We start from the raw sequence: 15,198 nt of genomic DNA, 5'->3' as shown, positions 1-15,198 counted from the left end.
GATTCTGGTGTCACAGGTTTATGAAGAATATTTGGTGTGTCAGGAAGGTTTGCTGTGCCGTTGTCCCATATAGTCCATCCCTGCTGTGAAACTTTGTCTTCTGTCTGTATATCTGATGTTTACTCAATATGGTCTACAGTATAAGTGAAATTTTAACATCTGTATATTTGTATCTATAAATCTCTGAACTAAGCATGTTGGCTTGTTTAGTGTGATGCCATGTGTGAAGCTTTTATGAACCATTTGTATGCATTTTTATTGTTATAATACTCTCAAAACTATTTTTGAAACATCATATTCGCTCTCAGTCCATCCTTTTCTTAATTTTGGGGGTTTCTTACATCCTTAATGATAAGAACAATGAGGCAAATGGAGTAAACATTAACCATCTAAAGTGGACACCCATTGCTGTATGACCACACTGTAATGTATCTGGGACAAATGGGCTCTTTTAGAGATGTGAAATGATGAAGAGATAGAGATGAAAGGAGAGAGAGAGACAGAGGAAAACTGAGACAAAAAAATATGGAACAAGATACTTTCTGACTGCTGCACCAGCTGCAGTGATCCAGGGACTGTGGCTGCACAGCACAGTGTGATTAACCATTACAGGTGATTGTCAGTGGGACTGATGACAAAGAGGGGTAGGGATACAACATGTTCAATTGTTAAATCTGAAAGTTGTTAATAATATGTCATATTTGATACTAGGTGATTTGTTTTATTAACTACACTACCGTTCAAAAGTTTGTGATCATGAAGATTGTTTAATGTTTTTGAAAGAAGTCTATTTTACTAACCGAGGCAAACCAAAAATGAATAATAATATTAATAATAATATTTTAAAATATTATTACAAATATTGCATAAACAATTTGAATATATTTTAAAATGTAGTTTATCCTTGTTGTGGTGGCAAAGCTGATTTGGTGCTCAAGAAAACATTTTTCATTAATGTCAATGTTGAAAACGCTTGTGATGCTTAATATTTTTGTGAAAATGGTGATACATTGTTTTCAGGATAGAAAAGAGCGTTCAAAAACAGCATTTATTTGAAATATAAATCTTTATTACACGGTATAACACTTTATAACAAGTCTTTACTGATCAATTTAATGCATTCTTGCAGAATAAAAGTATTCATCTCTTTTAAAAAAATTCTTATTAACCCCAAACTTTTAAATAATATTATGTTGCTTATAGGAACTTGTGCAGCAATCATGACCGCCATTGAACCAGTGTAGCCTGACCTTTTGACCTTTGTTAAGGTTGTCTTCATTAGTGTTTTCAGTGCTGTATAAAAAAAAACTAGCTCAAATACAAATTCACATTCTGAAAGTCGCATAGAAATATTAGTTGATGTTATTTGGACCCACGATATTATCGGCTCATCATCGAAATTAGCCAATAAAGGCTTAAAATGTAGAACATCGGCCCGATATGAAAAATGATGCCTATGTGAATGCTTATCTCAGACATGTAGGGTCATTTACTGACAGCAGTGAGTCATTTGCCGTGAATAACTGTCATGAAATGGTGTCAGTAATTGCATTTTTTCATGGCAACTCCCCCTAGATCTGGCTACTGTAGTCTGCCCCGAGGGCTTGTCTTTAATTAATTCTATCATACAAATCATGATAGAGCTTTTCTTTCCAAGCCAGACAAAAATTGGGGTCAGTTTGAAAAAAAATCACCTTCATTGTATCAATTCATTTGGAATCGCTAGAACTTTGCAGCATCTGTTAGTTATTTGCAAGGTGTTAAATGTATTTTATCTATTCAGATTTAATTTCGGAAAAATTAAAAATGCATTTTCTTGTTTATTTTGGAAAGCTTTGAGCACAAAACGTGCAGACAGTTTAAATTCAGATTTATCTTTTAGGGTTCATGATACGATCAATAAAGCACATCTGTTTGGGTTCTTGCCTTTCAAATAGTACCTCTATCTCTGTTTCTGTTCAAAGCATATGCTGTTTATAATAGAGTCTGTCTGCGGCTGATAGTCTTGTGAAGGGCACGAGTGCTGGAGGTTATATTTTTTCTTGAGGACTGACTTGCTGTATTTGGTCTTTTTTCTCTTTATCTGTCTTTATTTTGATGAATATTAAATAGAATATAAAAGACCACACTGCACCATTTGCCTTTGGGCTTCCGGCTCAAATCCTTTGAGAATTATCCTCCTAGAATTTATTTGAAAACCAGATTTTCTAAATGTGCAAGAGAAAGGAAATACCATATGAAATCTTTTTGTGGACAGTTTTAGAGACGCCTCCACCATATACTGTACACACCTTTTTTTAAAGAATTTTTTTACTTTACTTTTATTTTATTTTTATTGTTCCCATATATCCTAATAAGAGCTTTCTATTGTGTTATTATTGCTGTTATTTTCCACTTTTGTGTGTTAAGCATAACTGTGGGTATATATTTTTTTTCCTACAGTAACGGAAGTGGGCATATTTAGTTAACACACAGTTGGTGGGAAGTTTTTCCTATTCATAAAGTCAGAATTGATTTTGAACTCGTCAATTTATTGATTATCTTGTTAAATGCAGCATAAAGATCAAGATAATTAGAATTTGGGCATTGGAAAACAGGCCAATGCCATTAGTTTATTAAATGTTGGTAAACAGGAAATACTACACCTGTATAAACCCCAAAGCCTGCTTAAAGGGATAGTTCACTCAAAATTGAAAATCACTTACTTATACCATCGTTCCACACCGTTTCGGTTTTTTTTTGTTTTTTTCTGCGAAACAGAGAAGATATTTTAAAGAATGTTTCAACTCTTTTTGTCTATACAGTGAAAGTCAATAGTCTAATAGTCTAAACACCATGGAGAAATAATTTTTTTTTAAATTTCTTCTTTTGTGTTCTACAGAAATCTTCAGTTATTCAGTTTACAACAAGTAAAGGATTAAAATAATGAATTGTTATATATTTGTTTTTCAATCTACTTGTGGTAAACAGCAAATAGAGCTCAAAAGGTTTTTCGTGTCCCTCAGGACACAGAGGAAACAGACTGTTGAGTGTTTTATGGTTACAAATGGAGGGTGTTTGTATGTACTTGAAAAGTGCAGTGCCCTACCATTCTGTTTCCACTGAAATGCTCTTGATGTGACTTGATCTACATTGATAAGAATAGATTACCAATGTCTGAGCTGAAAGTTTATATTCTAGGCTATAATTTTGCATTATATTTTTAGTCAGAGCAATTTATATTGCATTTGGTCTAAACATTTGATTAGTTAATGCATTGGGAATCAAACCCATGACCTTGGTATAGCACAATGCCATACTTTTTAAACTATGTACTTTTAAACTATATCATTTACTTTTAGGCTATAAATGATCCTGAAGGGACTCAGTATGGCGCGAAGGCTTGGGTTCTTTTCTCACTGATGTTTAATGCACTTATCGACATAAACACCAACACCGTACACCAACACCTTGGTAATTAATAAAAAGGACGAATATAAAACAAGCATCAGTCACAAATTCAGTTACATGGAAAACACATGCCTTTAAACTCCTAAATGAACAGAAAATACTTCCACATTCCACTTTTGCCTGCTTGTGAGCTAAGAGGGGGGTTGATTTCTTTGGATTTCTTGATCGGATGGCTTAAACCTAAAACCTATTAAAACTAAAAAATTATAACATCGTTCTATCTCTTCATGTGGATGATAAACCAGGAAGACATTCAAAAAGAATAAGATAAAATATAACCTTAGAAAGAATAAATCTTGCTCAAATAAACAACAGTTGAGTGTAGAAATCACAATAATGCAACAGTTATGCAACAGTAAAAATATATTAAACGTTACTGAAAGAAAATAGTTTAAGTACACAGATGCCATCTAGTGGAAATAAACATCATATATGCAGGCTGGTTTGTGACAGAAAATACACTTACAATATGTCAAAACCAGCCTCCACAACTTTAGTTAACATTGAGTATGAAGCTGTGAGCATAAAGTCCTGCACTAAGTCATAGATCTTTTCCTCTTATGGATTATGTAGGGAGAAAGCAGTTGGTAGTACACAAAGTAAGAATGTAAGTGCATCGAAAGGTGGAGTTAGGTAGGTTGGAATACTGATGAACTCTTTGAGTCTAGACCTTAGACCTCTTTTGAATACTCACAAAAGGGCATAGAGCATTTCTAGGTCATCGGCATGGAGTCATAAATCTGCCTGTCCTAGACAGAAGTAGAAAAATATAAGAGAAGTAGTAAGAGACAGACAGAAGGATGCGGTAGAAAAAGCCTCACCACCCCCTCACAAAATCAGCATAGGTTCAAGGAGCTTATCGATAAAGTCTGGTGGACAGGACAGGCCCTAGTTTTTCTTCCCAGCCCCCATAACCTAATCTCTTGGCACAAAGGAACTCATCTCTCAAGAGCCCCCTAGAAGTGAGAGATATTGATTTGAGCCTCTGATGCAAATGATTGTTGCATTGTGAGCCAGCACCATTCTCCAAATTAATACCAATAAACAGCATTTTCAGTGCTACTACAGTACAGTGCTGCTACTAAACTTAATTAATTATACATTTTTGCTGCTTGCTACGGGAAGCATCACTTTTTTTTGCTCATCCTGAAGGTATAGATAAAAGCATATGCTAAATGCGTAAATGTAAACTTTGGTGGTGCATTACTCAGAGATGGATGATACCTCATCTGGTTATGCATCTGGTTGAGCGGGATTTTTACCATAATTTACCATAATTTTCACATGATGAACGATAAAATAGGGATAGCATCTTTTGACTTGGGCAAGTAATAAACCCACTTAGCAACCATCCAGAAAGCCCTATAATGACCTATCAATGTCATAAGTCCCAGCTTGAGTACACTCTAATCGATGCGCCTACTTAGTGAAGTAGCCAAAGAATAATTTGAAACCTGCCAATAAAACCACCAGAAAGGCTGTATCTGAATATGCCTCTTGTAGTAGATATCTCTTATGATTTTCAGAGATGAACGTTCTAGTGGATTTGTAAATATCTAACAGTTGTAACTTTGATTGGTGTGTCTTTGGGTCTGTACCTTTTAATCAAGCAATGAGCAATCTGTGCCTCTCTTCATCTCTCAGTGAAGACACTGCCTAGACTAGAACCCTGCACAGTTGTTTGCTGTGTTTATTACTGCTGCAATGAGACTATGGGAAAGAGACGGCCTACTTTACCCAGGGGTGTGTGTATTGATTGTTGCTTTACTTTAGCCTTCTAAACTGCAACTTCAGTGCCTGCAGTAAAATAAACTTTCGGTTTTGACAATTAAGTTAATAAAGTCTCTATTAGGACTGTTTCAGGAAGTTGTAGACTATAGACTATATATCCCTCATTTTTCTCTCACTAAGTGTTACCAGTCCATTTGCTGCCTCATAAAGTGTATCGCGGTCAACACACTTCCTATACCCTTTCACTTTGTAGAGTTTTTCTCATTACTTCATCATCGAGATAAACCCAAATACATCTCTATCTGTCTATCTACTGTATCTTATATGAATTTGATTTTCTAAAATGCCAACATTTTAACCCATCCATTTTAATATCTGTTTATTTCTGTAAAAAACAAAATGGGATTGTTCAGCAGTCTATAGTGAACATTTTATTTTCATATTAAAAAGTGATTTTCATTTTGATGTCTTGATTCACAGCTGATCTGTGGTCAACATTCTACGACAACATGCACCTTAGACTCTTCCAGTGTAGACACAGTGTTAGACATCAGACATGTATGATTATATCAATATAATCCTCCACTAAATCTCATTTCCCCACCACCAATATTATTTCTATGCCAGCAGCATGTTAAAAAGTAGACTCGGCCATCCATTACACCCTGTTTGGATGATACCCAGTTGCACATTTTCCTGTCCTTCAGTGTTTGTATGTTCAGGTGGTTGTGGCCCATGGCTACTGACCTGTGTGCTAATTAAATGGGACCCTGCCCTGTCTCAGTTCACTTCCCAACATGTATATAGGACGCTCGCTCTCTAAGGATGGCTACTAAGTGATTATGTTATAAGATGCTTGAGGCAGAGGACTGGAATACAACCTCTCTATACAGGGCAATTTACTGCCCTAAAAGACTCCAGACCTGGGCTAGTCTGTGCACTCCGAAAAAGAGACAAAAAAGGGAGAGACAGAAAGAGAGATACCATATCATACTGACTGTTTTAAATGTGATGAATGCGCTTGTTTTCATTGCCTTGGGAGGTGCAGTAGATTTATCCTGTTATTTAATGCTATATTAGTATGATGAGCTATGCATTTACAGTTTCATTGAAGTGAACTGCCATACAAGTTGCAGATAATTTACACATTAACTGACAACCCTATTGGCAGTACGCATTGCTGATATGCATTCATGCTGCTTACCCAAAATAAGAGATTTAAGAGGCTCTGTTCAGCTAAAGATGAGGCTGTTTTCATAGTCTGTTTTGTTACTTAGCATGCTGCAAATTTCAATCTCGAACATAATCAAATTCTGCCTATCCCTTTCAACAAGGTATAATAAAGAAGAAACGCCTCTTTCCTGCTCTGGGCTCCTAAATCCCAGGCGACTTCTACCCCAAAGGGTGATTTGGAGTAATACAGTCTTCTATTATTCTCGCCCTGCATTCCATTGTCAGCTGAACATGTGTTGCAGTGAATAAGAAGTGCTGCATTGCTGCAGAGATGTTTAGCTGAAGAACTGTTCAGTGTTTCCTCCTCCCCATCTTTTTTTTCTTATGAACACTTACCGGGAAGGCCTGGATTAGTCTTTAATTCAATTAAATTCACATTTATTTGTATAGCGCTTTTCACAATACATAATGTTTCAAAGCAGCTTTAAAGAAAATCCAGGTTTATAAATTACAATTTAGAGTATTCTGTTATCAGAGGTGACTGTGTCGAATAATGTCCATATGTCCACAATGTACATCTCTAAGATAATACAAATCATGCAGTTAGCTAATATCATGAATTCATTAAGGCAGAAAAAATGAGCTCATTAAAGCTAATACTTTCAAGTTGTGATTGTAATGATTACAATATATAGAAAATTTGGCAGTGGTGCATGTTTATTCAGAGTTGGCGTCCTCTGATGTCCTGGCAGGGCTTGGCGTCATCTCTTCACAGGTTTTGAGTCATCTGAAGTCTTCATAAGTGGCGGGATTCAAACTGGAGCCGGCTTAATCTCTAGAGACCTCGGGATGGGCATCGCAAGGTAGAAACCGAAAAGCAAATGGAAAATGATTAGCGTAGGTGCTGTTCATAATGTTTCAAGTAATACATAGTCATATGCTTTTGATCTGATATAACTGGGGAGTGAAAGGTTATGAGATGCATTATGCGAATGCTTGGCTAGAGATGTGTGTTTATCTAGATTTGGTAGATTGTTTCTTAGTCCCAAACACTATCAGGAAGACTATCCCAGAGTTTAGGAGCCAAATGCAAAAACGCTCTCCCTCCTTTAGTGGACTTAGATATCCTACTACCAAAATCCAGAGTTTAAGACCTTAAAGAGCGTGATGGATTGTAGAGCGATCGAAGTTTGTTTAAATACACAGGAGCGGAACCATTAAGGGCCTTATGTTCAGAGGCAATATAATTGATACAGAACTTAATAGGTAACTAGTGCAGAGATGATAGAATTTGGCTTATAGGGTCATATTTTCTCTACCTGGTAAGAACTCTAGCTGCTGCACTAACTGGACTAATTGTTGCTTGTTTATTGAGGATTCAGGACAACCACCTTGTAGTGCATTACAGTAATCCAGTCTAGAGGTCATGAATGCATTCTAGAGGAAACAGTTGATGCTTTTCTGCATCAAAAACGGATAGCATGTTCCGTAGCTTAGCGATATTTCTGAGGTGGAAGAAGGCTGTTTATGCAACATGAAATATGATTTTCAAAAGACAAGGTCTTGCTGTCTAATATAACTCCCAGTTCTTTAATTGTAGATGATGAAGTAACAGTAAAATGTGTTTTGTGGTTTTGGTCCAATAAATAATACATCAGTCTAATCCAAATTGAATAGATAAAAAAATACTGGTCATCTAATATTTATATCTTTAACACACTCTGTCAACTTGGATAGTTTAGAGATTTCATCTGGTCGTAATTAAATATATTAGAATGAATAAAATTTAGCTGAGTAACATCAGCATAACAGTGGAAATTAATTCCATGTTTTCTAAAAATATATTTCCAAGGAGTAGCATGTGTATTGAAAATAGCAGAGGGCCTAAAACAAACCCTTGCGGCACACCATTATTTACTGACGTTAACTTAAATTCCTATTTAAACTAAAAAAATGGTAACGACCAGATAGGTACTATTTAAATTATATTAATGTCTGTTCCTTTATACCAGTGTAATTTTGTAATCTATCTAAGAGTATGTCATGATAGTGTCGAACGCAGCACTAAGATCAAGTAAAAATAGAATTGAGATACAACCTTGGTCAGAAGCTAGATGTAAGTGATTTTTAATTTGAACAAGTCTAAAATTTTTCATACATATATATATATATATATATATATATATATATATATATATATATATATATATATATATATTGTAATACTATTTTAAAATATTACTGTTTCACTGTATTTTTGATCAAATAAATGCAGCCTTGGTCTTTCAAAATCTCCCAACCACAAACCTTTCAACAGTAGCGTATATATTATGATTCAAACTTTCCACTGAGAATTTTCCATTAATAATTGATCATGCTAATGCTGGAAAAATATGTTTTGAATGCTGGTCTCCATCATAGGATGCTGGTGTTTTGTGTGTCCACTTTAAACTTAACTTGCTTAAGCCCTATTCGCACGTAGGGCTGGGTACCGAGTTCGGTACTTTTTAGGTACCGATTGAATTGCCTCGATACTACCGAGTATCGAAACATGTCTTGTTTTTCGGTACCAAGTTTCGGTACCTAAGTGGTTAATCTCGTCAACAGTGAAACAATAAACATGCAGCATGATTGCCTGTGGCGGAAAAACACTAGTTTACGCGGCTGCCCAGAGACGTGCCTCGTCGCACGTGTGGCTGTAGTGTGTGTGTGTAAGCGTAAGCGTCCAACCCAGATAGATAGAAAATATGTGGAAATGATCAAAAGTGTACCTATGTACCCGACCCGATGCCATAAGCACACGATGCAATATTTTCGACAAGATAATTGCTGCCAAGACCGGTAACACGGTAAATCTGCACTTAAAAGCGCACAGAATACACTCGAGAGTAGAAAGTTTATCCGCCTTCGACTACAAGAACTGGAGCGCGTCACATATAAACCAAAACTCAGCGTATAGGATACTTGCCTCAGAGACATGAGAAATAGTTCTATATATGTTCAAAATATGTCTACTTTTAAACGAAACAATTAGAAATAAATAGTTTGATTACCTAATCCATATAGGCGCCCGCGCGTTCACTACTGCAGGGATGACGAGTCAGCATCGCAAAATCGCAATAATCATCTTTGCAGCCAACACGTTTAGTAAACACTTGTTCATTAATAAACAATTAAAATATCTCATTGCTATCGTTTCCCGACATATCCATAATCATTAGGCTACTTTTGCCAGTGCTTTGCGCAAGCTTCATTTGTGCTGAGCGTGAGGCATATATCCCGCACCCCAGTAGCCTATATTTAATTCAATTCACATTTATTTGTATAGCATTTTTCACAAAACATATCGTTTCAAAGGAGCTTTACAGAAAATGCATGTGTCTAAATTACAATTTAGAGTGATCTGTTATCAGGGGTGACTGTGTGTAATGCATTTCAATTAATTTTCATTCAGTTTCATTGTTAAACAATGCATTAAGTTAAGGCAGAAACAATGAGCTCATTGAAGTAAAGAATACATGTTGTTAAATGATTAGGAAACATAGAAAACTTTAGCATTGGTGCTTTTTTACCCGACTCAAAATATGAGTGTAAAAAAGTCAACAAATTGAAAAAAATAAGTTTTTTTTTTAGGTAATGTTATATTGATAAAATTGGTATCGAAAAAAGTATCGTTCTGGAACCGGTATCGAAGTCAAGGTATCGGTATCGGTATCGAACATTTTGTTACGATACCCAGCCCTATTCGCACGGGACAAATATTACCTGGTGACCTCTAGTCATTTGTAATAAGTGCGGAGTTTGTCTGAGATCTTAATCCCGTGCGAATCGGCCATGTCTGTAATTTGTAAATTAAAAATACCCCCGCAAATTACCTACTATATTTCGCCGAACACCGGGGTCCTGTGATAATATTAGTCCCGTGCGAATCGGCATCTCTGTGATTTGGCCGGATCGTATATCATTTTTTCAAGGTTTTTGTTTCTTGTGCGCTTTTTTTATCCATCTTTCATGAAGAATGGAGGCTGTGTTGGAGTGTTTTGATAGAATTTTGGGTGCTGGGTCATATCACTATACACAACTACACAATTTGCAGAAAGTGAAAGCTGAAAATCATCAGAAGAGCAAAAACAAAAAGAATGATTAGATGGAGATGAATGACATGTATAGCAGCATGCAGTAAGGAACTTTGTTCTGTTTATGTCATAATATATCATACAGCTAGACCTATAACGAAAAGACATTTCCAAGCAATAGCCTATTGACGTCATATCCGGGAGATAAGTCAGTAAATTTGAGTAAAATCAGAGGCTTCGGTTATCCCGTGCGAATGCGCCACATGAAATACAGATGTGTGGGGGGGTAATTTCTAAATCACACGAGGTCCCCAGATAGTACTAATCCCGTGTGAATAGGGCTTTAGTCTTTAGAAAGTCCAAACTGATCAACCAGCCTCAATTCTGCTGTTGTCTATGCTGGTCCACCTGCTAGACCAGCAACAAACCAGAACTCCGTTTGCAGGTGTAAGCTTTTCAGTGACGTTTAGTTCCAGAACAAAGATAGTATTATTCGCTTTCTCTCACTGCTGAGGAAATCATTCTAGTCAAACTCCACCCTGGATTTATAAGCCTCCTGAGACTGTGAAAACACCCCTGGTTCCCGGAAACCTGAAAACATACCCTGGTGGTACCTGCTAAAAAATACAACAACAGGAAATTACCTTGCATATAGGATTAGAACCCCACCAAAACTCAACAAGCTCCAGGTTTAGCCATCGCATTGGTTGTGAACTGTAGCTACTGTTAGATCTCATCAGTACTTTTGGCCAGTACTGAAGCCAGTTAAAGTATTTATTCTTTTGTCATAGTAATGTTGGATTTGTCAAGCAGTACATATCAGTGCAATGGGTATGGGAGTTATTTTGCTTTATTTTTTACTATTTGAGAATCCAGGGGCCGGTTGTATTAACATATCCATTATGTTAAGACAGTGTCTTAAGTTCTAGTGTGACCCACTAGCAGTTAGTCTGGGGATGTCAGTTTTACTTTTCGGTATTAAATTAGGCTAATCTACGTTTTTATGTAACTGATTTAAAAAGGCTATGAACAGTCTTAAAGAAAAAAAATTGCTGTCTAACTTGTAAGACTAGTCTTAGCGGTTTATGCAACCGGCCCCTGTTTTCTATGTGACTCCATTGTAAATATATTGTGCTGTAAGACATAATGCTGGCTTGCTAATGTATCTGCTTCTATCTATATTCCTTCACACTGACAGAAGCATCCTCAGACTCTCTGTCTGAGTCGTGATGAATCTCTGAACCGGCAGCATGAACACTAGCCCTCTTGTGTCTTTTCCTCTGAGGACTTTGCCTTGAGGTAATTCAGACAAATATGTTAGTCTTAAAAGAAACAGATGAGGGTAAGACTATTTGCTAGAGTAGATAATTTGTTTTCTCTATACCTCTGGCTATGATTGAGGTTATGTTTAGGTTTTGAAAAATGTATCATTTGTCCGAGAATAATCACATTTTAGGGCAGTTACACATGATGGAAATTACATTTAGGAAGTTTATGTGTGTGTATGAGTATATGTATGTATTAGTGTTATCACAATACTGGAATTTCAATAAGATACCATGACGAGGTTGGCGTGACTGGGAAAGGGAATATTTAGGTCAGAAATACTATAAAAATTGAATAAAGTAATCAAAATTAAAATATTCTTACAATTAAAGTTACAAAAGTTATTCAGTCAAGAGCAGTGAGTGATTTCCTCTTTTTCTTTTGTTCTTTGATGAACAGACAGCTCCAGGTTCATTAGACCAACTCTCTAGGCACACCTTGGCAATAGAATCTCCATAGAATTTTTTTGGTTACTCTCCAAACTGATATACTACTCTATATATACATATCATATCGATATGTGTTGATACGGAAATATCCAACACGGCCGGTTCCAATATATATTTGTTGCAGTATCAGGAAAATAATGCTATTCTTTACCATATATATTGCTATTTTTTTAGTATATACAGTATATATACAGTATAAACTGTATACAGTCTTAAGAATAGCATGACAATTCTAGATCCCATATCCTCAAGTATGAAGGGCTTTGGAAAAAATACACTTATACAGACAGAAAGCTGAAATGTTTGTGAGCAGCAAAAGTCAGTGTACGCCTACATATTGTACAACTCACCCATGTTGTATATACAGTAGGGCTATTACAGTATATGGAGCAACAAAAATAAATGTGATGAGCTCGCTTTTGCTTAAAACTTTGCTTAAGACATTGTTTTGTCCATATATATGCTGATGTCAGAATTGAAATCAGTGTGTGATTTATGTTTAGATTAATTTTTGCTTACACATAATCCTTGGTGTATTTTTGAGAGGAGTCACGAGCTTAGATTGGAGTGTGCAGAAATTTGGTTTGCCAATTATTCTCTCTCTTTCTTTTTTGCTTGAAGTTTTTTTGTCACATGCAGTTAAATATTGTTGCCATTCTTGGATTAATAAATTTTACTTTCAATTACAGATCAAATAATCTTTCAAGGTCTTGTAAATTCAACTGATACCATATAGCATATTTTATTTACACTCAGGCACACAAGATTCATAACAACCGCCAATACCTTTGAATGAATGAGACATGATGCAAGGTTGGACCGCGGCCCTGTAATGGAAATAACAAGGATTTTCTGGATTGTGCTGGAAGCGTTACAGAACAGACTCCTGTCCTGCTGTCACTGACATGCAGATGCTGCGACCATGACTGTCTGGAACAAATCACTGACAGTATTGACTGATGACTGCTCTGAGCTCTCTCTTTCTCCCACTCTTTTGTCTTTTCTTTCTGTTTCAGATGCTTACTGTTGTTGTAACTTGTAACCAATGCAATCATACTGTTCCCAGACACAGTTTAAGTAAAGCTTGCATGTAAATGAAAACTTAAATATATATTTACATGGTAACAGGCCATCTGATTGATATATCAAATGATCTTTGACTTTTATTAATGGGATGTTTAGTGGCAACTAAATCAAAAATAAAAAAACAACAAAAAATATTCATGGATGCTTGTCATAAAATCTGTCTAAAACATGTATGAGTCATATATCAGCAAAAAAAAAAGCGTCCTCTTATTTTCAACAGTTTTTTTCTTGCAAATTTCCTAAATTTTTATAATTTATAATTGCGCTTATAAATACCTCTCGTTGCTGGACAGTATGTATTGTGAGTTTTTAATATCGTGGTAATCAAATAATTTCAGTCTACCAGGGTAACAGGTGCTTGTTCCATTGTAGATGCTCAGTAGGGCTGCACGATATATCGGAATTATCGAAAAATCATATCGCAATGTGCATATCACAATGATTTTATTACTTCAAAAGATTAGAAAAAGTCAAAGCCTTAGGTCGACACAGACAGCAGAATAGACTGGACACGTGACTGTTACATACGTGGGACATGCTTAATGTATGTATACATTTTTAATTTATTTTTAGATGTTTTTTGTTATGAGAAAAAGCATCTTGTACACATTACTTAGCTTATTGCGCCTAATGCATGTTGGTTATATTATCAAACATGAATGTTGGTTATATCATTTTCATTTTTTCAATATAATTTAAATTTATTTTAGAATATATCGCATTATTTAACGAGTTATCGCATATCGCTTTTTTTTCAGAATCTAATGCTCAGATTGATAAACTCCCGGTCCGTCTCAAGATCATCTATCTATGTGACGTTAATTACGTTAATGACCCAATTTTGCGTGCTTCGGTAATTTATTTGTGTTATTTGCATGAACTTTAAATTCAGAGAGACTAGTTTTTGAGTGGGCATCATATTTTGACCACCCCGCTCTAAATAAAAGAAACCAGATGGAGAAAGTCGGCTTTGCGGACACACTTCTCCACAAACCATCTGCCTCCTACATTATACAGCAAAGGACCAGTCTCTGTGGTCATAGCAACGTCCTATACGTGAGTTCGATATGTCGCTCTCTCTCTCTTGTTCTCTCTCAGAGCGCAGCTGGGAGACAGAGGGCCTTCAGCAGGGATTCTGGGACATTGACAGGCCCTCATTTTAAATCACAATGAGAGCTTATTCACAGTTCTGTCACTGAATTAATGAAAGTGGTGTATCCATTTGCTTTTGTCCCTTTAATTCTCTCAAGAGTTCAGCAATCAAAAGGAAAGAAAAAAATGTAAAAGAAAAGCTGTGAGTATTAAAGGGATAGTACACCCAAAAATGATTCATAGAATCTGTAAGAATTTCTGAAGCCATACAGTAAGAGATAGACCAAAATGTAATTCATTATTTACTGATAATCTTGTGGCAGTGAGTTGTTATCAACTGAAGCCATATTATTGAATAGAACCTGTGGAAAGTGCAAAGTGAATAGTAAATCAAATTCCTGACAATAATAATGTAGTAGGAATGTCTTCATTATGTTCATGAAATAGGCAAGCATGATAAATAGTCTGTGGTCACAACAGACAATACTCTGATTCACTATAAAGGCACTAAAAAAAGAATTCTAAAAAATGTTTACACTCTAATATGCAGGTAATATTTGCTCATAAGGCTAAACTGTTTATGTGATAAATAATGACTTATTGTGCATTTATTTATTTATTTATTTATTTATTTATTTATTGTTAAAACCATTATGATTACTTTTTTTTTGCAATGGGACATTTTCATGACAAATAAAAACATTGTCTATCTAAATTCTCCCTACTGTAAAACATATATTTTTAATCTTTTTATAAAACATTTTTTTTTATTTATATGTATAAATATATTTACATATAATTCATATAATTTTTTT

General features: G+C 35.5%; 1 protein-coding gene across 3 annotated transcripts in view; it reads left to right on the top strand.

Moving 5' to 3' along the window:
- The window catches only part of bicd1a (bicaudal D homolog 1a), a 39,279-nt gene that overhangs the window by 855 nt on the left and 23,226 nt on the right, over positions 1-15,198 (top strand). The gene's annotated exons all lie outside the window — the stretch shown is intronic.

Source organism: Siphateles boraxobius, unplaced genomic scaffold, assembly GCF_051911475.1.
Source record: "Siphateles boraxobius isolate OS27281-9 unplaced genomic scaffold, OSU_SipBor_1 31, whole genome shotgun sequence".
Classification (NCBI taxonomy): domain Eukaryota; kingdom Metazoa; phylum Chordata; class Actinopteri; order Cypriniformes; family Leuciscidae; genus Siphateles; species Siphateles boraxobius.
This window is presented reverse-complemented; position numbering and strand designations above follow the sequence as displayed.